Consider the following 26,535-nt stretch of genomic DNA (forward strand, 5'->3'; position numbering starts at 1 on the left):
GTGATCAGTGCCTTATACATTGTGACACATCTCCGCACTTTCCTATCCATTTCTGAGAGACACATGTCATTTCAGAGGCAGAACATCATCTCTTTGTTTCTTGGCGTTGTTGAGAGGAGGAGCCATGTTCAACTCCAAGGGAGGAAAGGTGACACGTTTCCCTATCCTTCTTTGCTTGCTTCTGAAAACCTTGATGAGACTTAATTTTCTGAGCATCTACTCTCCAACCCTCTCAAACAAAAACTCAGGGTCTATTTTCTGACCTTTTCCATTCCCTAACTAGGGTTTCTAGTATATAAATAATTTAAATATGTTAGGAATATTTCAAATTTGAGGATTACCCTGTCTCTTCTTATTCAAACCAAGTGGCATCTGAACTCAAAGCCAACATTTCAACGTAAGGGATTTGAAACAATCCCTTTATGCATAGCATACGAGGTCAGAATGTGAATGTGAATTTAGACTTCGGTTCAGGGTTCATCTCACTAATTACATATTACAAGTGCTTTTGGATAATCCCTCCAATGGGACTGCCTTTTTAACCTCTTGCAGTGTAGTGGATAAGAGTACACTATTAGGGATAAGCTGTTCAGGGGTCAAATAATAGTCCCTAGACTTGATAGTTGTGACTTGTAGTAAGTCACCTAACCTTTCAGTGCCTCAGTTTCTATATTTGTGAGAGGCATTACTTTTCTTCTACTATTATAGTATAAGTTCCAAATGATCCTTTGTTTTTTGCTGTTTCCCAAATGTTTCAAACAGTCATGTTACAGGACCCAAATCCTAGGGTTATTTTGAGAATTAAATGAATGAATATATAGAAAGTGGTAGTGCCTGGCACATTGTAAACCCTCAATAAATGTGAAGCTGCTATTATTATCATGATTATCCTTTCAAACCTGAATACAAATGAGCAGGCTTCCTTAACTGCTAAATTTGGGAGATAGCTATAAACATAATGATTTTACAAGGAAATGCCTGGAAGCCCAGGAACCTGCTTAGCAGTGGTCTTGTCATTAATGCGGGGTACAGAAGAACACAGGGCATGGCCTCAAAAATCTAGGGTCTGTTGCAGTGGTCCTGAAGGCTACCTATTATTTAACATCTCTTTTCCACTCTTCTTTTCATCACATGAAAATTAAAAAAAATATATATATCATACATATGTACATATATATTTAGAATTGTATATGTATATGCAATATATATTTTTTATTTTTATATATATATATATGTAATAAAAGTAAGCCAGGCATGGTGTCTCATGCTTGCAATCCCAGTACTTGGGAGGCTGAGACAGGATGATTTCAGGTTTGAGATCAGTCTGAACAAGTAGTGAGAATCTCATCAACCTAATAAGACCCTGTTTGCAAATAAGAAATAAAATTGGGCTAGGGATATAGCTTGAAGGTAGAATGCCTCTAGGTTCAATCTCTACTACTATAAAAAGAAATAAAACATATAAAAATAGCCAGTCATGATGGTATAGAATTGTAATCCCAATACTTGGGAGGTTAAGACAGGAGGATTATAGGTTCAAAGTCAGCCTCAGCAACTTAGTGAGACCCTTAGCAATTTAGTGAGATTATGTGTCAAAATTAAAAAAAAATTCAAAGGGCTGAGGCTATAGTTTGAGATAAAACTCATTTATAATCTACTCTTAGTATGTATTTAACCAGTCTTTTGTTTATGATTATGTTCACACACACATATATATGTATCTCAGACCCACTGGTGTTTATGCATATGTATAAGCATGTGTATATGAAGGAATCACTTCCATTGACATAATATACAGAAGTGAGATTCCCAATGTCAATCTCAATATCCTGTATGGGGATGGGGGAGGGAGAGTTGAGAGGGAGCCTGAGAAAGGCCACCAGATGCTGTGTGCATGTATGTCACTATCACTCTGAACTACATTTTGATGTGAGACTACAATATGCCAATAAAAGTATAAAATAAAAATAAAAATAAATTCAAAAAAAGTTGCAAAAATAAGCAAATACGGATATGTTATTTCAGGAAAAAATTGAGATGGCTACATTTACCCCTTTGGGGCTATTTTAAAGATTCAGAAAGTGCATTTAATGTACTATGTATCAAACTAGGGACATAGAAAAATGTTTGATAAAAAACAATGCTCAATGAGGATGAAGCAATAATGACTGTTTAATGATCAAGATGTTGACATGATGTAAGGGAAAAATAAGAGTCAAAGAACCAGATGAAGCCAAACAATCCTAGTTAAGAATTTAGGGTCTCTGGCCAGGAATCAAATGCCTCATCGTTTGATTCTTTTCCTTGTGGGACAGTTATATTATTTCTAAAAAAAAGAAACTATCCAAGGTCAGTGTTGTCAATCTAGATACAATATGGAAAGGAAGTTCTTGTGCTTTTAAACTTTGTGATGACTTTGGGAAGTGCCTTCCTCCCCCTTTCTAATGAAGGCTACTGTTGAACTATAAAGTTGTTAATTATTTTTCCAATATATTTATTTATATTATGACTATTTTTTCTTGCTCAATTTTAGTGAGGTGAGAATTTAGAAGTAGAGTTAATTTTAAAGAAATACACATTTCTTACCATATCACAACATTCGAGGTAGTGCTTAATTAAAGATTAAAATTTTAAGAATTAGCATATGACACCTCATGTTTTCAGACAAAGAGAGGTGAAAGGTTTAGAGAAAAGGGAATAGAGCTTGAAATTCAGAGATCTCTTCAGACAGTAAATGACCCAGTGAACTTGAGTAAGTTATTAAGTATCTTAGAGGCTCACTCTCGTAATTTTTCTAAATGTAATTTATAATAGCAATGTCGCACATTTGCATTTCATTTTATGGTGTGCAAAGCAGCCTCATATGTATTCTCTTCTTTTGATCCTTACGATGACCCTGAAAGGAATTGGGCAGGCATTATTATACTCATTTAGCAAATGAAGAAGCTGAAGTTCAGAAAGGTAAAGTGGATGGCCAAAGGTCACTTAGCTAATAAGTTTCACATCTAGGATTCAAAACCCTGATTTCTATTTTACACGCAATATTTCTTTGCATTACTTGAAGCAGAATAGAACTGATCTCTCCCATTTTTTTTTTTTTGCTTTTAATATTCCTGAGAAGACTCCAGTCAAGTGCATGAGAAAGCACTAAAAATCCAAGTTGTCCACAAAGCGTGGTGAATGGATGACAGACCTAGGTTCTGAATTCTCTACCAAGAAGCTATGGGATAATCAGGAAGTTCCAGTGCTTCTCTGAGCTTTCTTTTCCTCGTTCATAAAGTGAAAGAAACAATTCATTTTTGCAAGGTCTCAATAAAGTGGGGATGACAAGGTTGATAGACTACTATGGAATAGTAGGGGTTTCCACCAACATTTTTCTTAGGGCCATAAAGTACCTGTGAAAAGGGGTAACTTTTGCATAATTGTGTTGATTTTCAGGGACTGAGTTTTTTATTCCCATACCTAGAAGTAGTGGTGATGCTACTGCTAATAGAAATGATTGCTAATGAATAATACACACATGATTTTGAATTGGTATCCACAATGCAAACTTATGAAGAAGTTTCTTTGATTAGTTTTTTATCTGAGCATATAATGTGCGTGTCTATGCTTAGGAAGCCATATGCATGTGTGTCCTTCACACTTAGTCTATGTGTCTGTTTCTGTGTCAATTAGGAAAGAGAAGAAAATTCAAGAGGTGCAGCCACTCATTCTTTATAGAAGGTTGCCACATAGCCTTCCAATACTTTTCATTTTGCTTCATTAACCCAAATAGGTTTTGGCTGCTGGTAACAAAATAAACTAATCATACATCCCTTTTATATGGTTTCATTTCAAATGCACCTCTCCTTAATAGAACTTACTATTTACTAAATATATACTTTGCTTGATTATTTGGTTAATGTTGGTTTCTTCCGTTAATACGTGAACTCCAGGAAAGTAAAGCTATACCTTCAATTCTTAAAAAAGTGTTTCAGACTTTTGAGAAGCTGAATTAATTTTGTTTTATTTAATGAATAAATGTATGATTATGTATGATTATGTGTATTCCGGAGTCCCATTGCTTCCTACTGTTTCTTCCTACTGTTTCTTAGTATAGGTATCTTCACTAGCTCATGTGACCAAGCCTTCTTCCTAATGTCTCATGTTTTGGGCCATTCTTTTTTCTCAGTCCCTTGTTTTATCTCACTTTCTTACCATCTGCCTCTTCTTTCTCTCTTTCATACCCCCTTTTCTTTCCAATACCCAGTTGCAATGATGTCTTCAGGATTGAGTTTTCTCTTGTCATAAAATCTGTCTTTTATTCTTTTTTACTTTCATGGAAAAATACAAGGCCTTTGTGATCTTAAATCTGGCCATTTGTAATCTTGACTCTGGGCATGCAGAATTCTTTTAGTTGCTTGGTGCACCAAGCTCTCTGATTTTCCTCTTTCTTTGGGAAAAAAAAAAAGGTCCTCATCTCTCTCTCTGCAGTGGCATTTATTTCTCTCTCATCTTCATTGCTTTACCCTAGAGTTTCTATCTTCATAAAGTTTCCACACACCACAATGTCTACTTTTATTCAATCTCAGGGTAAGTTATATGAACTTTCTCTGTATTCTTGAAGCCCCTTCCACACAGATCTATTCTTATTCTGACATTTCTTATTCATTTATTTTACTGTTTTAATTTTTTACTCCTTTACATGCCCCCTTTACATTAAGCTTCCCAAAGCAAGAATCATAACTTTCACCTGAAAATCCTCAGGACCCAAAATGATACCTAGACTACAGCAATAATTCAATAAATATTAAAAAATGATGAATTGAAGATCGAATCATCCTACTAGTGGAGCTCTGTCTGTCCCTTGCACTTCTAGTGTCACATTTATAAACCTCTTTTGTAGTATTTATGGATTTCAACTTTTCACTGAGTATCTTGTTTCAAGTATTTTTATTCCTTTAAAATAGCCTAAGTGTTAATCAACATATATCCTATAGTATCTGCCATACTTCATGGTAATTACCTTTTTAAGAAACAAATAATGAATCAAACCATGCAAAATGCTACAAATTGAGTATATTAAACACCTGTATAAAATACTCACATTTTACAAAAGGCCTTAAGATGAATGCGGCTTATATTTCTAACAGAATGAATCGCCAACATGGAATTTCAGATTGGTTAATATTGATAAAAAAAGGGTGTGAAGCTTTTCATGATGCTTCTTATATTTTATTCCATAGGCAACTGCAATTTTACCCTATATAGGTCCAGCTAGTCTTGAAATTATCCAAATTATTAGATTATTTAGTAGTATGCAAAAATCAGATTCTATAGTGTGGCAATAGATAACTTTTAAAATAATAATGATTCAATATGTACTTCAATAACATGATAAATCATTTTATCAAAACATATGGATATAAATTCCCAATTCTGTTAAAATATATCATGGTAGAGCAATGAGAAGGAAAAGTCCAACACCTCAGAGGCATAATCATATAAGTCAATCATAAGTAGCTAAATCTTTGTGGTAGGCCCCGTGTTCACTTTATTAGAGGATGAGGTTTGTTAATAGAGTGTCAGATGAGTAAGAAAACTGGCAAAGGAGTTTTGAAGTTTGGCAATGCACAGCATCTGATGCATTTGTTTGTAGCACTTTTAATCATGAGATTCTTTCCTAAATTCTACTTGAATAAGAAAAACTTTTTGAAAGAGTAACATTCCCAGTCGAAGATTTTATATTTCAATTTAATCTGAGATGTACGTGGAAGAAGAGATCTTTATGGTCTTCATGAATAGTAGAATTATTACTCCACCCCTCCAGCCTTTATCACTAAAAATACCTTCGATTCTCTCTTGCCACTTAACCTTAAATTATGCTATTTGTCTCATGTAATATTTGAGCATCAGAGACAGACCTGATTTTGAATTCTAGCTGTGTTTCTCATTATCTGTGTGATTTCAGGTGACTTGCTTAGGCCCTTTGGGATTCAGTTGGTTCATCTATAAACTGTGCATTTTAAAGATTAGAGCTTGAACACACGAAGTAATTACTATATTGCTTGGCTTATTATTTCTTTGTATTAAAATATGATTTTCCCATGAGTCATCTGTTACAACTCAAATAGTCTACGAGTAACACATTTGGGCATTATTAGCAGTTATTACTTTAATCCAAGTAAATGAATCAGCTATTTGAATGTAGGACTAGTAGGTTTTGCTAGGTGGAAGAATGAAGCTGGTACAGAGTAGCTGGGAAACACTTGATCGTACTGAAAGGTCAGATGAGAGCCATTGAAAATATTGCTTGAGGCTTCTCCAAGCAACCTTTTTTAAATCTGCAGATCTAGGAAATAGAAACGCTCAAAAATACTTAGCAGCTGGGAAAAAAATGGACCATCCCACCAGAACAGAAGCCAGCAAAGGCACAGAACAAGAATCCTAGATTAACATCCCCCTAAACTTTGGCATGCTCCAACCCTTTAGTTTCAGTCTTAGGAAAGAGAGGAAGACTTAGGAAAAAGAGGGACCTAAGGATCCTCAAAGACACTTTGAGGGTGCAAAGCAGGAGCCATTTATCAACTGGCATGAAGTGGTTAAATATTTTAATAACTTGTATTATGTCATAGGTATTAATCAATTACCATCTCTGACCTTGGCGTAACACAAGAACGAGGCAAAAGGAAGGCTCAGAAAGAAACTGCAATGGGAAATAGCCACCATTTCAATAGCAGGATGAAATTATTAGAAGATAATAATTCCTGTATTATAATAATCTATTCTTAAATATCTAAAATGAATTATACATTATTTTCTACACAAAATGAATTTGATAGCTTTTAGCTATTAATTCATAATATCTTTATTCCTTCAGCCCAGGTAACACCTCTCTATGTCTAAACTTTTAATGTTTTTTTTAACCCACATGTTATCTTCAAAGGAATATTTAACTTTCATTAAATATTTTAAATACTATGTATCTGGTTCACACACCATAATGCAACTCCCCATGTGCCAAAATTTCTTTGACAAATGGAAAGGTAAATGGTAAGATCCTTTTAGCAGAAATCTCCCTTTTTATAATTTCCTACAAGGATTGTACCTTTTCTCAATAAGATATGCGCCACCACAGGCAATGATAGGTTACCCTTATCTTATAGAACTGAGCAAAGTTTCCATTTGTTGAATACTATCAGATAAGCATTCTTAAAGGACCTACAACACTTCATTCAGTAGCGATATTTCCCCCAGTGTGTAACTACATGCTGAGCACAACAGGTTGGAAAAACTGAAACTTCATTTAAGAAAAAATATGTGGTTGAATTTCTATATCTTTGCAATTGATATATCTCTATGCAGTGCACAACAGGTTGGAAAAACTGAAACTGTAGTTTTTAAAAATCTTCAGTTGAATTTCTATATTCTTTGCAACTGATATCACCACCTGGAGGATTCAAATAGGTAATAAACCTACTTGAGCAAAGGCATAGCAAAAGCTTCTGTATGGAGAAAAGAGCTCTGCAAGGGAGCATACAGGGCTGCAGGCAATTCTCATGTAGCAAAATCCCACTTAAAACAAACCTCCTCTTTCTCTTGGGATCTCCTGTAATCCTGGGATTAGATGGATCAGTACTGGCAGTAGTTGCTCTTTGCTCAGAGAATTTGCTCAGGTTGTATGGGGCTCATTCTGTTTTTCTTCAACTTTTAAAATCAAGTGTTGAGAACATTTTACTTATTAATGAATTTCTCAAGGTGGTCTTTGATCTATGATTTTACTTTGTATTCTCCGGGGAGAAATCTGAACCTCGTAAGTCTTAGTTTCATCAGTTTGGGATGGATGATACAATTTTGCCCCTAGTTTCTACCACGTTGTGAGCTTTTCTGGGACAGGGACATGGCAAAATGTTCCCTTGGATCTCTCTTCTTTAGTCTAGTGCCCAATATTATGAATACAATTTTATAGAATGAATGATTGAATCAATAGCATAAAGTAAAAAGAATATGGCTAACATGTAAAAGTCCACTTACTTGTTTGATATTTGTGGGATTATCTTAAACTGGGTAATCTACATAATCATTTCTCTGCTTTAGAGAAAAACTTCCGTGTTGATTTTGATCTGTAAACACAGATGGCATTTTTGTGCTTTGGTTTATTTTACGAGTGTCAATTTTCTTTCAGACTTCTTTTGTGAAAGAAATGGGACAAATGAGAATACTCTTGTCTTCCTGTGATTCAGATTTTAAGGGAAAAGCATGGTATTTTCTGAAAAGAATTCTTGACTTTGACATATCTTTGCTTTCCTTATTGCTAAAGTTTGGTTTATTGACCTGCTACAGGGTCTAGCAATGTCAATTTTCTTATGCTGGGTAACCAGGAAGTTATTTCTCTTCATGTGGTAATGTTTGTCTCTTATGCATGCATAATATCAAAAAGCACAAACTATTGTAATGGGAACTTCTCAAAGATATAAGCTATAAATATATTACATTAAACTGATATAAATGCTATGCATTTTTCATAAATTCAAAAGATTTGAGAGGCAGGAAGATTTGAATTATAAATGCTACTTTTTAGCTTCCATCTTAAAACCTCCAAGAGATCTACAGCATTTAACTCTCATCCCGTTTCTCTAAGACAGAGTAGGAGGAAGACATTAAAAGAAGTTTCTCTTCTGCCTTCTAAGATCATTACTTTATTTTCCAGAAGTGTATCCTATTCCAGTAAGATAGATATGTCCCATTGATCTTAGAAATATGTTGTTCCATGGCTTCAATTTCTTTCTATGAAATCATCTGGTCTTTTAAATTTATTACCAATTGGCTGGTGCAATGTGGTTTTCAGTTGCTGAAAATTTAGAGTCCATTACAAAAGTGAGGTTTGGAGTAATTTCCTGAACTGTATTTGGTGCCAAAATACCCTCACACTGATTTTTGTCACTATTTTGGCTGCCTGTCTCAATGGGAAAATCTGCTTTTTATTTGTGTGAATATGCTACAAACAATACCATAAAATCTTTTGTCAACATTGTAATCATTGTTTTTGTAAGAGAGAAATTTGGGGCTGAAATGTTAAAACATACCTGAAAAAATCAGCATCAGAACTTTGGATTCATTGTGTCCATGGCTTCATCTGCTCTGAGACCTTAAGGCAAGGTCACAGTTGCTATTTGTCATGGGAATCTGGCTCATGGGGAACAAGCTGAAACTCATTTTATAGCAGAATAAGAAAAAAACATTTTCCCTGAAGCACATTATTCATTTCTCCAAACATTCACATGCAAAGGACTAGTGGTCTAGTCTCAAAGAGGAGATTTAACAGATGAAAGCTTAGAAGACACCTTGTTCAAAAAGCAAAAGTATGGCTACCCATGGTCTAAGTGAAGGGTTCATTTCTTTGTGACAAAGTTCCTTATAAAAGCCAAGAGTAACCTGCAGAACAGTAGTGTGTTCTTTTTGCTTCTTTTACTAGCAAATTGATTACGATGAGGTAAAGGTCAAAGGATATTTGGAAGAAAGGTTCACTTGGACTCGGCTACGGAGCCTGATGTTCTTTTAGTTTCAGTTATGAGACTCGGTATTTGAGAGTGAAATCGGGTTAAGTTGCAGCCTGAGACTTTCCATCAAAAACACAGTATCTGAAATCAGTGCCTGAAACAAAACAAAATACCACAAACAAACAGACAAACACTATCTGAATAAAAGGATGATGCCTTAATTCACCTTCTAGGGTGGGATCCATGCCTCAAATTCTTTTCACAGTATTAGGGCAGCAATAAACTACCGCATTAGCCAGTGAGCTTGATGATGACATCGGTCTGCATATGTTTTGGCACCACTTTACTAGTTTTGATGGATATACTGTAACTGTTTTCCTTGCACTAAATTGGATACTAAAATAAATAAGGTCCCATACCTATGAAAATCTGTGTACATGCTTACATTCTGTATTTTCTATATTTGATTATACCAAAACATCTGAAAAAAAATCAATTTCTTTTTCACCTGCCTATCAAGGGCTGGATTAAGGATTTATAAGAATTGATGACAGCACTTGCAAAGCACAGAGCTCTGACTGCTTCTCTCCCTTCAGTTCTTTCAGAGCAAAGCCAGAATACTGATTTAGATTTTTTTTCGAGTCTGTGGAGGAAATGTACTTTTAAATGTTTTCCTTTAAAATGTGAATGTCATTATCATTATTGTACAAATGTATGTGGCATTACTGGCATATTTAAGTTTCAGTACATAATGCACATCCTTGATTTAGAAACTTAAATAGTATATTTTTTAAGAGCTTTCCATTTCACCTTTAAGCTTGTCTTACATAAGCTTAATGGACTCACTCAGCTTCCTGATGGAGAGAATCCACCAGGTGAATAGCAGTCAGCTCATGAGCTTTGAAGTTCTTATTTTGCCAGACTGCAACTCCAGCTTACTGTTTGGAGTCGCACCATCCTGCGTGTACTGACTATAATACCGCAAAGCCCTGATAAGATTTATTGCAGAATGAGAATGTCTTTTGGCCTCATCTTCCCCTTTTCTCTTTGCATAAGTACAGTGAGTTGAGCTTTAACTAAGGTGATGCCCGAATTAAACTGACAAATCCAAATGCCTGAAATTTAGGATTGCCTTTATGGATTTCATCTACGGTATATCAGCATCAAAATGTCAGAGACAGTAAGTCACAGCCCGGAGAAGTTTCTATGGGTTTTGGAACTTTCAGTTCATGTCATTGTTGTGTTATCTAGCACTGGGAAGAACAGCAGGACTACGAGGGATGGTGAGATTTAAATTAAGTACTTAAATATTCCTTCAAACTAGAGATTTACTCTGGCACATGGGAGGAATAAAGCATATCTTTAAGAGGAATGCTTGTATTCTTCAAAGAAAGAAAAGGGAAAAATTCTAGCGAGACTGATTGAACCAGAATCTATTTTGGCAAAAAAACATACAATAGTCGGTGCTTTGAGAGCTCAAATGCCAAGGCCTTTGGTTACTTAAGAGAAATGTTAATGAGATGTCTTCTATTTGTTTTTCTGAAGGAAAAAAATAAGACTATTCATGTTTTGACTCTTTTAAATGTATTTGCTGCTTTCTTGGTTTTCAAATATTCGTCTTCCTCAAGTCTCTGAATGCCCTCACCAAATGTTTCAACCCAAATGCTCTCATGTCCACTCGATTATTCCAAAGGCATATTCCAAGAAGATATTAATATACACTCCCCAGTGATTGGAACATTTTTCAAGATAACACTTGTTTACTGAAATAAATAGCAAAAATGTATTTGGAAAGCAATTGTAGGTTTGGGACTACCATCATTTGCTCGAGATAGAGTCATAGCTGCCTGCACGCTGAAGTCCGATGTGGAGTCAGCTGAGCCATACACTACAGCATGTGAAGATTTGGGGAAGATATTTTTGCCTTATTTGTCTTCTTGGAAGTATGAAAATTGTATTAGAAACAAAATTGCCAAACTACATATGTGAGGCTGGGGGCGGGAGTGCTGTCTTGACCCTTCTTTGCCACAATACTCTAGAGTGGCCAACATTCCACCGGACTTGCCATTCCATTTCTGGGGCCTCTTGATGCTACTTCCTTTTCATTATATATTCCTCTTCTTCTCTGTGGCCAAAATAGAAATTGGGTATATTTGAATCCTAAAACCTTATATTGTTGAAAATGGTCATAGAGGAAACTATTTAGTTTCATTTTTCCAACTTAAGTGCTCATGACATACTGCATTTGAAAAGCCATAAAACAACACTGAGTAGAATGAGCAAACCCCCACTTTCCAGAAGATTATCACATTTTAATTAAGACCTTGTTTCAAAGAGAAGAGCCTGCTGTAGAAAACACTGAAGGGAGAAGAAAATGTTGCAAACATAATAAAACATGCATCTGAAAAACTCATAATATGGTTGAGAGGTAGAGATAGTATATGAATGCAGGAGAAAGGAACTTCAGGAAGAAGAGGAAGAAAGAGGAAACGTGGACAAAGGACAGAGGAAGTGTCACCGATGTCAAAGGATATTTATTTCTCTGACTTCAGGAGGAATAAATCATACTCTTGCATCAAAACATTTACCGCTCAGTATTATAACCTCCACTAAACACAGAAAATAAATTATGCACATAATTTTTCAGGATAAAAAATGAAGAGAGACAGAAGTTGACAACTTTTAGCAATTAAATAGCAATATATATCCTTGTGGGCAGAGAATGCCACTAGGCCTAATCTTTTAGAATATAACATTTTGGCTACTTTTAGAGTAATAAGCTACACTTACTTTGTGTGTTTAAAAGACATGCGTGCAAATGGTGCAGGTTTGTTCTTCTTTATGGCTGAGTAAAATTCCATTTGTGTATATGCCAAAGTTTTATGATCCACTCATCCATTGATGGACATGTAGACTTGTTGCATAGTTTGGCTATTGTAAACTGTGCTGCTATGCACATGGATATGCAAGTATTATTATAATATTCTGATTTTATTTTCTTTGGGAAGATGCCCAGTAGTGCTATTGCTGGGTCATATGGTTGTTCTGTTCAAAATCTTCTGATGTATCTCACTGGTTTCCAAAGTGGCTGTACTAGTTTGCAGTCCCACCAACAGTGTAATAGCATGAAAATGGATAGAACTTGAGACTATTATACTGAGTATACTCTGTCTCAAAGAGCTAGTAAATGTGTGTTCTCCCTTATATGTGGAAGCTAGAGAGATATTTGGAGACAAGGGCAACATCAAATAGATGAGCAGAGACAGCAGGGGAATGACAGGGTGATTAGGGAAGAGAGAAGGGGAAATGAAGTGATAAAGAATAAAATAGTAGAAATAATGCTATGAACATATACACAATTGCCAATTCCAATCTCAAAAGACTTTTGAGGTGAAGGGGAGGGGGAGGAACTGGTGGGGAGGGCAACAAGAGCTACATGCATGTATTTTTCTAACACTCTCTACCCTAATATGATGTAAAATTGCAATGCATCCAATTAAAAAAAGGACACGCACGTGTTTGGCACACTAAAATGCCAGCCTCTCTGTACAGAAGAAAAGGAAAACTGGAAACCATGACTGAAATGTAAAGACATTGCACTAGATATTTTCCTTAAAGGGCATAGTACATATCTGTGTATACCCAATTATAAACTCTAGACTATGTAGAGTCTGATCCAATTTTCAAAAAAGAACAGATAGGTTGTATAATAGTATAGTTTTCTGTATAATAGTATAGTTTTCACATTTCTTTCACCCCAAGTAAACTATCCAAAGCCACCACAATGGTCTTATAAATAAGTATGTGAATAAATAGTGTTGTGTTTGCAGAAAATCTTTAGGTCAGCCAGCACATTCTTTTATATGATTCTCACAACCATCCTATGAAGTATAGTATACATGACAAGGTATATTTTCTTTCTTCTAAAGATAAACAAACTGAAGCTCAGGAAATTGAAGTGATTTGCCTAAGATTAAAGTTTACCAAGTTGTAATTGAAACTCAAATCTCCTGAATTCAACAAATCTAATATTGTTCATCAAGTACACTATTTCTAAAATTATGGTAATCACAATTAATTATATCAAATTAAGTATAGTCACCTATAAATTCTAGCTGAAGATTTAGGACATGCTACGGAAGGTATACCAAAAGTTTATGTAAATCTTAATTTCTTTTCTATAGTCATTACATTTATGAATGCATCATAATCCAGACATTTTATTTTTTATTTCACCGCTCCTAGCAATAGTTTTCCCTAGGTATGTAATGGGTATTCAGTAAATACTTATTTGGTTAATTGCTACTCAAAAGGCTTATAATTAGTTAACAAACTAATAAATTGTTAGTGTTTCCATTTACCTTCTGAATTGATAGAGAGACTCTAGAATTAAGAGAATGTGTGGTGTTAAAACCACCCATAAGATACATCAATTTTACTGATATCCTGTTTTACAGAGATATACCATAAACATTTCCCTGCTCTTATATTCAGCAATTCTCATACATTCAGGAATATAGTTATAATGTGCTAGCATATTCAATGTGCTTCTTAGAGTTTTTTGTATTTATTGTTTTATTTTTATTAATCTTTTATTGGTTTATTATATTTGCACATTATAGTGAGATCTATAGCAATGCATCCATATATGCTTACTGGATTACTTGGTTGGTTTCCCTCTGCACACTTCCCTCCTCCTCCTCTCTTCTCTCCCTGTACCAGACAGCGAGAGCCATAGTGGTACACTTATATATGTACATGAAGTTATTTGGTCTGTTTTCTTCCCCATACCTCCCCTTTTCCTACCCTAATTTCTCCCCCAGTTCCCTTCCACTGCTCTACCGGACTCTCTACTCTTTTCTTTCCTTTTTCCTCTCCAGCTTCTACACACAAAAAGCTGTTCAAGTCAGCATTCTCACAGCTATAATCTAAAGAGACCTGGCTCTGTAACTTAGAGGATAAAGAAAAGATTCATTTTCTTTCCTTTTCTTTTTGTGGGTCTGGGGATGGAGCCCAGGGGCATTCTACCTTTGAGCTCCACCCCCAGCCCTATTTTTATTCTTTATTTTGAAACAGGGTCTCACTGAGTTGCAAAGGGCCTCACTAAGTAGCTGAGGCTGTCCACGATCCTCCTGTCTCAGCTTCCCAAGTGCTGGGATTACAAGTGTGCGCCACCATACCTGGTGAAAGATTCATTTTTTTACACTTTCAAATTCAGTCCATGCGGAGCTGTGGACCGTGGATCTCCGGGCATGGAGGCAGGAGGCAGAGAGAGGGAGAGCTCAGAGACTGTGCTCCTCACATTATGAAGGCTAGGTAAAAACTGAGAGCAAGGAGAGGGAAACCATATATAATTCCTAAGGCTGCACCCTCAGGGATCCACACTCTGCTGGCTCAAACCACTCCTGGGATTACAACCTTAATAACTCAATTATATCAATTCCAAAAACCACTTTATAAGCTCTTCAAAGGGCCATTCTATATCTAATCATAGCAGGAGTTTTACCCGGCCATAAAGAAGAATAAAATAATGTCATTTGAAGAAAATGGATGGAACTGGTGAACATCATGGTAAGTGAGATCAGCCAGATTCAGAGAATCAAGGGCAACATGTTCTGAGATTTGATCATAAAGTGAAAACTTATTAATGTATATTTAGAAATATATATATTTCTATGACATGTGTCTGAGGCATATGTTGGATTAGAAGACAGCTCTTCATAAAATCAAAAGTTTACATATATGCATATTCATTTTTCTCTAATAAATGCATAAGGGTACATTAAACTTGGATTCTAGACTATTCATTTTATATTTCTTTTACTTTTCTTAAGGAGGAGCACTTATGAATACAGCTTTCTTCAAATGGAGTATTAACCAATATCACAACACTTAATCTAAAACATGAAACATGGTTTTTGAGGGAAGAAATCACAAAATGGGATCTAGATGCTCTTATGTCATGTCTGTATTCACGGCTACTGAACTTATGGCTATTAAAAGAAATAGAGGCCCCAAATTTCAGAATATTACATTTGTCAACTGTAGAAGATCCAGTTAACATTGGGGCTTCAAAAGTGGCATGGGTAGCATTTCTGCTAAACTAAAAGCAAAAGAAAAATATCCTATAAAGGAATATAAGACATAATATCTAATCTGTTACTTTAAAGACATGGGGACTCCTTGTCTACTGCACTTTATTGGTAGCGTTAGAGAGGAAGCGATCTACATGTAGTGTCTGATTTGATGCCCATATTTCTCTTTTATATTTTGCACAAGACTGGAACATTTATAAAGGCAGCCATTATGGTTAGCGTGCTCTTAGTTTTATCTCCAATGCCCAAGTTCATGCCAATGTTCATGGCATCTGACAGATTCTTAAATAGTTTTAAATGAATAAGAAACATCAAGAAAAAATTTGAAAATGGAGGAATGCTTTACACACAGAAATAGAAAATATCCAAAGTACTGTCAAATTAAAATGAAATGCTTTTATAGAAAAAATTAAACAATCTAGCCTTTTTGCAACAAGTAGGCCACTCCCTCATATTATGATTAATTGGTTCATCAATAGAGAATAAATTTCATGAATTGATAAAAGTTAACCTTCCAAGTACAAAATCTGAAAAAGGATATATATGTATTTTCCTATTTATATATGAATATGTCTATATTCATGTGGAAAGGACAAAGAACAATCAAAGAAAACAAATGGTAGGGACTTGAGTGGGAGACTGACACCAAAGAAAGTAACGATGAGTTAATTGACATCCAACTGTCAATGCTCTCGTCTTCTAACAGCCAATTCATTTTCTAAAGCTCTCAGGAGACCAGTAAACAGTAAAGGCACATTAGACTCTGTCACAGGTACAAATGTGTGTATGTGTGTGTGTGTGTGTGTGTGTGTGTGTGTATGTTTGTGTGTGTCTATTCGCTGGTGTGCACAGGGGATGTGGAAAGCCATCTATATCTCAATAGTCGTTAAGCACCAGCACTGTGCCTCCTGATAAGTACATAAGCTAAGAACAATTTTTTTTCAGCCTGAAGACTTACAATTATAATAAAAGAGCAAATTATTATTCGTTTCAATAGGTCTAAGAAGCTTAATGCAACAGTAAATATTTCTGAAGGTAAAACAATGATGTAGAGTGAGACTTCTTTGGATTTTGATTCATCAACCAATTTTGTACGAAAGCATTCATGCCACGCCCACAGGAGATCACACTACTGCATACTCTCACTGTTATGAGGAAGAAAAATCACCAAATCTCAGTCCAATAATAGCAGCTTTTAAAGAGAGAGAATTCCTGTCCTCAGTAATTACACAATTTTTTAGAAGCTGAATATATGTATATAGTCATATTTTTGATAGGGATAACTCTAAGAAGCTAGGATTAAGTTATGTTTCTTATAATTTCAAAGTGTTTATTACATTTTGAAAATGTATACATTGGAGGAAAATATTTTAAACAAAAGTATTGGTTCTTACAAGATTATAGACAAGTTATTTGGAAATCCACTTGGTTAAGCCCTAGCATTCCTGAATGATGCCGCATATATCATTTTGGTTGAACAGAGATTAGCTAAAATCAGCCGGTTTTATGGATGACAGACATATACTTACTTCCGTTTGCCACTGTCACTTGCTGGACTACCAAGTATAAAACCTGATTCAATAAACTAAAGTATAGAGATCAAAAGGTACTGGGGAAAGTATTATGCTATGAAATTCATAGTGCCTTACATATTCCTTGATATTCCCTTCCTTTTGGCAGTTTTAGGAATAATCAATTTTATTTGCTGCAGTTTTAATACAAGATCCTCATAAAGCTGTAGAAATTTCTACATTCCGTTTCACATGTATTATCTGCAACTGTTTCCCAGCAGAATAAAAATTTATAATTTACACTAAGATGAATTCCCCTGCTTGTTCGAGTACTTATAGTTTTTGAGATTAAAATTCCAAACCCAATCAGTGAATAGCATACAAATAAAGATGATGTGAATGCAGGTAAACATGATGTCAGCGGCAGATAAGGATAGAAGGGATTTAAAACATTAATTTTGTGCTCTTCCTTTAGATTCCAGGTGGTATATCCCATGAACAGAATGGACAAGAAGGCAACTTTAAAGGGATGGCAAAGTTTTATAATTATCCACAAAATTACTTCATATTTATTATTACAATCGAAGGCATAGTGCACTTCTCTGGAATAGGGCTGTGATGTTTTTAAAAGACATTTTAAATTATTCATTCAGTATGTTTTTTGTATTTGCAATGTACCTGCAAATAAAACAAAAGAACTAAGAATAACTTCTGGTACTCCCACATTCTGAAATAGATTAATCCTTAATAATAAACTTGATAAATTTTAAATTTGAATATGATTTACTTAGATTCTTCCCCAAATCTAATTCTTAAATTTCCTCAACTGTCCAATAAAATAACGATACAATTTTTATGTGCTCGTTCATCACTTGTTTAGACTTTATTTGGTCTTGACAACTCAAGTTTAATGTTTAACGCCTTTAGTGTTTAATCATCTGCTCCTTACTGACATACATTTGAATTCTTTTCTCGACAATCTTAAGAATATGTTTCCTTTAGGCTGCTCAAACGCTCTTGCTTTTCTTCCTTTTAAATTAGTTTAGACATGAAAAGAAAGTGGGATAGATAACAAAGTTTTCAGATAAATTCCAAGTAATTCTTACCTCAGGTGCAATGTTTTCTGTTAGTGGTCAGAAGTTCTTATGACAAATACAGGAACAGTAATATTTTCTGCTAAAGTGGCTTCTGTATGGTTCATCAAATCCTGGGGAACGAGGTAAAAGGGGAAAATATATTGTTGGCTGCCTAGATGGCTGGGCGGTTGTGGAAAGTTTGGAAACAAGGTCTGTTTCCAGTCTATGCAGTCCCCTGGGAACAAGAATAACATCTCTTTTATTATCAGCATGTCTACTATGATCTGAATACTCTAGTCCTCAAAAAACTCATATGTTGAAAGCTACCTTCCGATTCAGTGGTATTAAGGGGCGCGTAATAAGTCATGAGAACAGATCTCTCATGGATAAGTGCCATTATAAATGACATTGAAGGTTGTTGCTTTATGTCTTCCACTATGTAAAGACATAGCAACAAGACACTGTCTATGGAGCAGAGTGAGTCATTGCCAGACACTGAGTCTGTCAGACCCTTGATCTTGGACTTTTCAGCCTCCAGAAAAGTGAGCATTATAAATTGATATTGTTTATACATTCTAGTCTGAGGCATTTTATCCCATCAACCAAAATGGGTTAAGATAATACCTGTTAAAAAATAGATGCTCACTAAATATATGTTCATTAACTAGTGTAGTACTTCTAAGTTGTCCAGCATCTCTTAAATAACACTTATAAAATTTTTATTTTTAAAAGTCAAATGAAGATTACAAGATGATCTCTTGCTCTTCAATTCAACAGACTAGCCCAGTACAATCCAAATACTGACAGTGCATCAACTACGGCTGTAGCCTCTACACTCAAACATATAGGCATCATTTTTGAAAATGTGAATCATCTTTCAAATATTTTGGGAGTGATCAAGGAAGCAAAGAAAATTAATTTCCGAAATGAAAAAAGTAGCGCAAAAAAAACCCTTTCCTTCAAGATGAAACTCGAATACAATGAATAGAAGGAAGATGCGGAGTGTAAATTAGGATGTTAATCAGGAGTCTGTCTGCAACACAGGCAGGTGCTGCAGCTTACATTTGAATAAAGAATTAAGAGAAGGTAGCTTACATGCATTTTTACATAATAAGAATTTATATTCATGCACGCGTTAACACTTTTCTGAGACTTAATTTGGCCATTTGTAGTTGCAAAAAGTAATTTGATGCCTTCATAGAGAAAGGTCTTTTTTAAGGAAAACATTTTGCTAATTCGAACTTGCACTCCCTTTGCTCCCACTAAAGCAAATATTGACAGCGCATTGCTTAATTTATTACAGGAATGTGAGCTTACAGAAAGGTCTTTCTCATTAAGATAATCAGTTTAATGGAATATTTCTAGGAAGTTTCTCACATATAGCTATATTTGAGTTGTATGAACAGAAGATTTCACAATCACTGTATTTGCTATTTGAAAGGGCAGCGTTTTAAGCTAGACATGATGATGAAAAAAGATATATGTCGTGGGGAAAGTTATGCCTGTTAAAATAATGCAGTGCTAGTCAAATTAGTGTTAAAATACAATTGGTCATTTATTTCTTTACTTTTTTATTTACTTATCTCTATTTGCTTCTATATTCCCTTTACTGAAATTTTATTTGGAATTTTGTGCCAATCTATAGCAAAATTGCCTGCAATTTTCACTTCTTGTAAAGACTAAGGATGTAGTACGCCTAAAATCTGAGTTGAAACATTTAAAATCCGAGTTGAAGCATTTGGAACTCTTAGAAAATTTTGGATACGTATAGTGTGATGTTTGATGTTTGGCGAAAAAAATTAGATCTGTGTCTATTCTTATTTTCTATTTTTTCCTGAAATAAGCTTTTTTAAATTCAGTACTATCAAGGATTTTTTATTTCATTTAGTATTTTCTTTCACTTAATATTTAAGTGTATTAATTTTTAATAAAATTGCATGATAAAAATTCCGACTTATGGTTTTGTTTTTGAGATTTTTTTCTTGACCGAATTGCCATAATATTATGTCTTTTACTGGCCTTTTCAAATTATCAGCTTTGAGCCTTGTTGATTTCCTTTAGTATCTTTCTTTTTTCTCTGTCCTAGAGATTGAACTCAGGGACATTTTACCTCTGAGCTATACCCCCAGCCCTATTTTTAAATTCTTTATATGGAAACGGTCTCATTTAGTTACATAGAGCCTCACTGAGTAGTTGAGGCTATCCATAACCAAGGTCCTCCTGTCTTAGCCTCTGAAATGCTGGGATTACAAGCGTGTACCACCCCACCTGGCTTCCTTTAGTAGTTTTTAATTTCCATTTTATCAATTTTAGCTCTTGTCTTTATTATCTTCCTTCTGAGCTAAATCTACTGCTTCTGAACTCATTTATGAAATTTTCATTTAAAATGACATATTTTTCTACAGGCACAGCTTTAGCCTCATCCCACAAGTTTTCTTTTGTAGTAATTTGATTGTTATTTATTGAAAATATATTCCAATTTCCACATATCTTCTTTGACCCAGAAATTGCTTAAATTTCTTATAAATTTTCTTTAGTTTGATTTTAGATTGTTATTAATTTCTAATTTCATCTAATTTTATCGATGAAATCACTTATTGATAAATTTTTATTTCCTGAGACTATGTTTGAAACTCCTTTTTGGTGAATTTTTATAAGTATCTTATTGTGCTTAAAATAAAATATGTATTTACTGTAAGATGCATAGTTCCATTTCTATCCATTTACCCAACTTGGAAATTGTAATCGTTGAGTCTTCTAAACACTTAGTGAAATTGTTATTTAAAATCTTCCATTTTGATTATAGTAGATGTGTTTATTTTATTTTTGTAATTACTTCAATTATTATTTCACATAATTTGAAGCTATGTCATTAGGTTCTTAGAGTTATTTTATCCTGCTAAAATTCTGCATTTTATTATTATGAAATAGTTTTCATCATCTCTAATATAATCTCTATCTCTTCTTTTAAGATAATGTATATTTTCTGATAAAAATGTGAGTAGCTTTAGGTTCTGTTCAGCTTCATTTTACTTTTCATCAATATTTGCCTAATTTGCCTTTCCCTATTCCTTTATTTTATTCTTATGTATTGTGGATTTATTTTCAACATAACCTATAGCTACCTTTTGTTGTTTGAAATTACTGTCAGAATCCTTAGTTTTTTTAAATATAAGTGTGGCAAATTAGAAATTAGATGCTTACCAAAATATTTGAATTTAATTTCTCTTTCATTATTTTGTGATTGGCTTTGCTTTATTTTGCTTTTCCTTTTCCCTATCCTCTCCTAAACTGATTTTTCTTTATTATTTTGATTATTTTTTTCCGTTTGGAATATAAGATTTTATTTGGTTTTTCTCAGGCATGTTAATTAAATTTAATCAAACATTTTAAGACAATTATAACTGTTGCGGGTAAAAACACAGAAAAACCACTTTCACCCCTTAGCAGTTTTCCTCTGGTATCATCTTGCTAAGCTATCGAAGGACACTGACACAAGTAAGATACATAACGGTTTACCAGGACACAAATCCCTTCCACTGACCATGTGTAGGCACATTCACCTCCTTCCCATATCCTTCCCATTCCCTCTCCTGACACTTTGCTGATTAGTAAGGAAGGCTTTCATGTCGGCCAGTCTGTCAAGTGCCGGAATTTCTCTATTAGGTTTTCAATTCAATTTCTCAGTGCTGTCCTCTCTGCTTCACACTGTCCCTTGTGCCATCTGGATGCTACCGTCATAAAATCTTGGAATCGCTCTAGTGCAGGTGATCTATGAGCACATTATTGCTAAATCCAATAGATTCTTGCTATCTTTTATGTAGCTACTGCAGGATCTGGCATATCGTCTGTACTCAGTAAATTTATATGAAGTGAATCTTATTTAACATCATAGCATAATTTTCCATCTCTACACCTCATACAGTTCTCTATTTCTTTGACTCTCTTAGCAACGTTCGGTATACTCATCCTTAATCTCCTCCCAGATCTCGTTTCCAATGTATCTGGTGTGTTTCTTCCCAAGTATTAATTCTGTTCTTCCTCACTAAACCCACATATTCTTTTATCTTTAGCTATCACCATGTGCTATGGGCTTTCAAGTCCTTATCTCTACCTCAGATTTCTTTCTTGATATCCAAACTCATAGAAAAACTGTCTGTTATTGTGACATCTAACAGGTAACTTAAATTCTCATGACACAAATGGAATACTCAAGTCCCCCTGTTGAATTTACTGTCCCTCCTATATTTTTCCCTCACATTTCCTTGAGATGGAGCTCTGGATGCCATGCCTCACTGATCCCCGTCACACTGCACAGCAACCTAAGCTGATCTCTAAAGACAAAACATCTCGAGAATTATGTCTCCTAAATATCCCTTGAGTCTGTGTTTTCCTATCTATCCCACAACCACTTAATTTGGACCCTTATATTCCTTATATTTTGGCAATGGTCTTGTCTCCAACCAGATTGTCTTTGCTCCCCCACTCTGCCTTTAGTCACCCCTCCACTCTTCTCATAGCCTGATTTTCAATATTAAATCTGGTCAGGCCATTCCTTTCATTTTAAATTTTTCTGCGTCTCACTTTTCTCAGAATGAAAACTCTCTTACTAGGGCATTTACTGTCTCTGCTTGTATTTTTGGTGTCAGATCCGGACCCTTGTCCCTTGCACACTATAATCCAGCCACACTGAATTACTTGCATTCTCAGAATGAGAATTTGCACTTTTGAACTATTCACGGGTTCATTATTCTATATCAGGTGCCATTATTATGCAGCGCTCATCACAGTGTTTATGATCACAAAACTAGAAACATGTCATCCACATAATCTCACACTTAATAACATGCATAGCACATACTAGGACCTCATAAATGTCCAATTAATGAATACAGCCTACATTTCACTTTTCTGTTATCTATATTCACTTTTCTACTATCTACCTATTATCTTCCTATTACTGGGTGCGTTACTAGCAATAACTTAATTATAGTGTGTGTGTGTGTGTGTGTGTGTGTGTGTGTGTACAGTCGTCCATTGGTCAATGACAAGGATATGTTGTGAGAAATGCACCATTAGGCCATTCTCTCATTGCATAAACATTCTATCGTGTACTCGCATAGAACTAGATGGTATAGGTCAATCACTCGATGTGGCCTCTTAACGCAATCAAGAGATGAGTTAAACACGAGGTTTATGAGGCTACTGCCGGTGTAACAAAGCATACAATTTTACAGCAAGTGTTTTTGTCTTTAGTAAAAACCCTTTAAAATAATGATAACATGTAAAGTTAAATAAATGTGTAAACCAGTAGCATCATAATTGTCATTCCAAATATTACATATTGTACCCGATTGTATGCACTATACTTTTATAAGATTGACAATGAAATACATTTGTTCACAACTATATCATTACAAATATGTGAGTAAGACATTGAGCTACATCATTATGATGAGCAAAATGTCACCAGGGGAGAGGACATTTTCATCTCCATTGTACTCTTATAAGACCACTGTCATATATGTGGTGGCTTTGATGGAAATATTGTCATGTATAATATATGAAAATTTGTGTATCTATGTGCATACATCAGTGTGCATATATATGTATACATGATAACTTGCTCTAGGCAAGGCACTGTTTTCAGTGTTTTATACATATTAACTTATTTAATTCTCACAACTATGTATTCCCATTTTTCAAAAATTAGGACAGAGAGATTTCTGCAATTCGTCCAAGATCAAATAGATGATAAGTTGCGGAGTTGAGAGTCTCTGGAGTCCATAACAAATCATAATGAGAGAAAAAGAAGAGTGTGTTTTATGGATAATTCAAAACATTACCAAGCCCAAAATTGTTGTTAAAATATTCTCTTGCAATTTAGACTTCATATCACATAAAAAGAACAAACTTAAGTATAAAAATTAACCTTCATTTCCCTAACTCACATTTTTGTTATTCCGTTTTTAATGTTTCTTTTTCAGGTTTATGTTTTATTCTTTGGCTATCTCCTGTCTTTTTCATCACAGTTAGCACATATGTTAACCAGTTCAATTACCGTGGACAATAGCTTTAAAAATTCTCAAATCCTGGCCTTTATGATTTCCAAGATGCAAGTATTACTTAGGCGAATGTTTTCTCTTTTAGTACACTATTTCCTAAACTCAGAAGAAAATATTTCAGTGTTGTATTTTGCTTGTTTTGAATTGTGTCTTACTTAGTGAAGCTGTAATAAAGTGCAATGGACTGGCTGGTTGACACAACAGAAATTTTATTTTTCACAGTTCTGGAGGCTGAATAGCCCGAGATCAAGGTGTCAGCAAGATAGGTTTCATTCTGAGGTCTCTTCTCCTAGTTTAAAGTGGCTTACATCTCACTATGAGCTCACATGACCCTTTCTTTGTGCATGCACAGAGAAAAACTCTCTTCCATTCTTCGTAGAAGGGCACTAATTCCATCACAATGGAATTGGATCTTCGTGGCCTCACCTAAGCCTAATTAATTACCACCCAAAATCACTGTCTCTGAACACCATCACATTGGGTATTAGAGCCTTAGCATATGACTTTTGGGGGAGACACAAACTTTCAGTACACAGTCAACTTGAAGAAGTAAATGAAATAATGAATAGAAATATCAATGATTTTGTAGGTACTTAATGTCCTAAAATAACTTGGCTTTTCAAAAGTACATGATTTTAAGAGTAATATTTTCCAATGCCAAATGCAAAGTGTAGTTTCATATATAATTAATCAATAGTTGTCATTTCTGAGAAATGGTTATTCAGTGGGTATAGGTGCGAACATTATGGTCTATGACAATATCTTTAGGAGGTTTCTACAGTTTCCTGCATAATGTTTGACTATTTGGGGGATTCGATTGCTGTCTCTGACCCCAATTCTTTCCCTAACCTGCATGGCCCAGAACTCAAAGCAATTAACAAGCAAAGACTTGTAACAACTAGAAATATGCTTTACAGTTTAAAATTATGAGACTGCTAGAGTGAAGAAGGCTACTGACTTTTATTACCAGAATACAAATTATATGCTGTATGAAGTGATATATGATTTATTACAATATAATGTCTCTGTTATTTGAAACCTTACAGAAATATTCCTTAAAAACATTTAAAAATATCTAATGAAACTGAAGACCCCTAAAAAGGAGGAATAGTTTGACTCCATTCTGTTTTAAATTCAAACAAGCTACCATATTTAAGTAGATATAATCAGTTAAATGCTTAAAAATGAATGCACTGTAGACAACACAATCCACACATACATTTTCTACATTACCTTGGTATGATGACATCAGCTTTTTTAATTCAAAAAGGATAGAGATTGCTTTTGTTGTTTTATGGCAACGAAATGTACCATAACACATTCTTTATTTTGTACTGAATATTGAACCCAGGGTCATTCTAACTCACAGCTACATACCCACCTCTTTAGATATTTTATTTATTTATTTATTTATTTATTTATTTATTTATTTGCGGGTCTGGGCATGGAACCCAGGGGAATTTGACCTCTGAGCTACACCCCTTGCCCTATTTTTATTCTTTATTTTGAAACAGGGTCTCACTAAGTTACGGAGGGCCTCACTAAGTAGCCGAGGCTGTTTGCGAACTGTGATCCTCCAGTCTCAGCCTCCCGAATGCTGGGATTACAAGCGTGCGCCGCCACGCCGGGCTTTAGATATTTTATTTTGAAACAGGATCTAAGTTGCTGACTCTTGCTAAGTTGCTGAGGCTGGCCTCAAACCTGTGATCCTCCTATCTCAGCCTCCCAAATAGTTTGATTAGAGTTGTGTGCCCTCACATCCAGCTCACTATAACACATTTAGTCAGCAATTGCTATGTATCTTGCTATGTTTATCTGTCCTAAGCACATACAGGTGATGTGGAAAAAATGGCATCTTAATGTTTTTGGCAGCACCGTTAGTTATGTTTTTCATAGAATTAGAGCTGTTCCTTTGCTTTCTCAATTTCAACTTTTTCTTTCGCTACTTAGTTTGCTTTGACATAAGAAGAAGTTAATGGGATGCTTGATTCTCTCCTGGCTTGTCCACTGGCCTTTGATCATCATTGTATGTCCAGTCTTCTTTCCATCAGTTTGGGAGGACTTTTCATGTTCTTGAATAATGAACTCTTAGGACCGAATCCATGTACTATTTAAAACAGCAAATACTCTCTCCTTTTCACTTGAAACTAGGGAACTCCCAGCTCTAGTGGGAAGACTGTGTGTTTTCCCTGCATACATTTACCAGATCTTTGGGACTGGTAAGAACAGCTGCATATATGCTCTTATTTGGAGGAAACAAATTGGTTTCTTTCACCTAAGCAAATGACCATGTTATTTACAGCTGCCGT

Source organism: Muscardinus avellanarius (genome assembly GCF_963383645.1).
Source record: "Muscardinus avellanarius genome assembly, chromosome: X".
In the NCBI taxonomy this organism is placed as follows: domain Eukaryota; kingdom Metazoa; phylum Chordata; class Mammalia; order Rodentia; family Gliridae; genus Muscardinus; species Muscardinus avellanarius.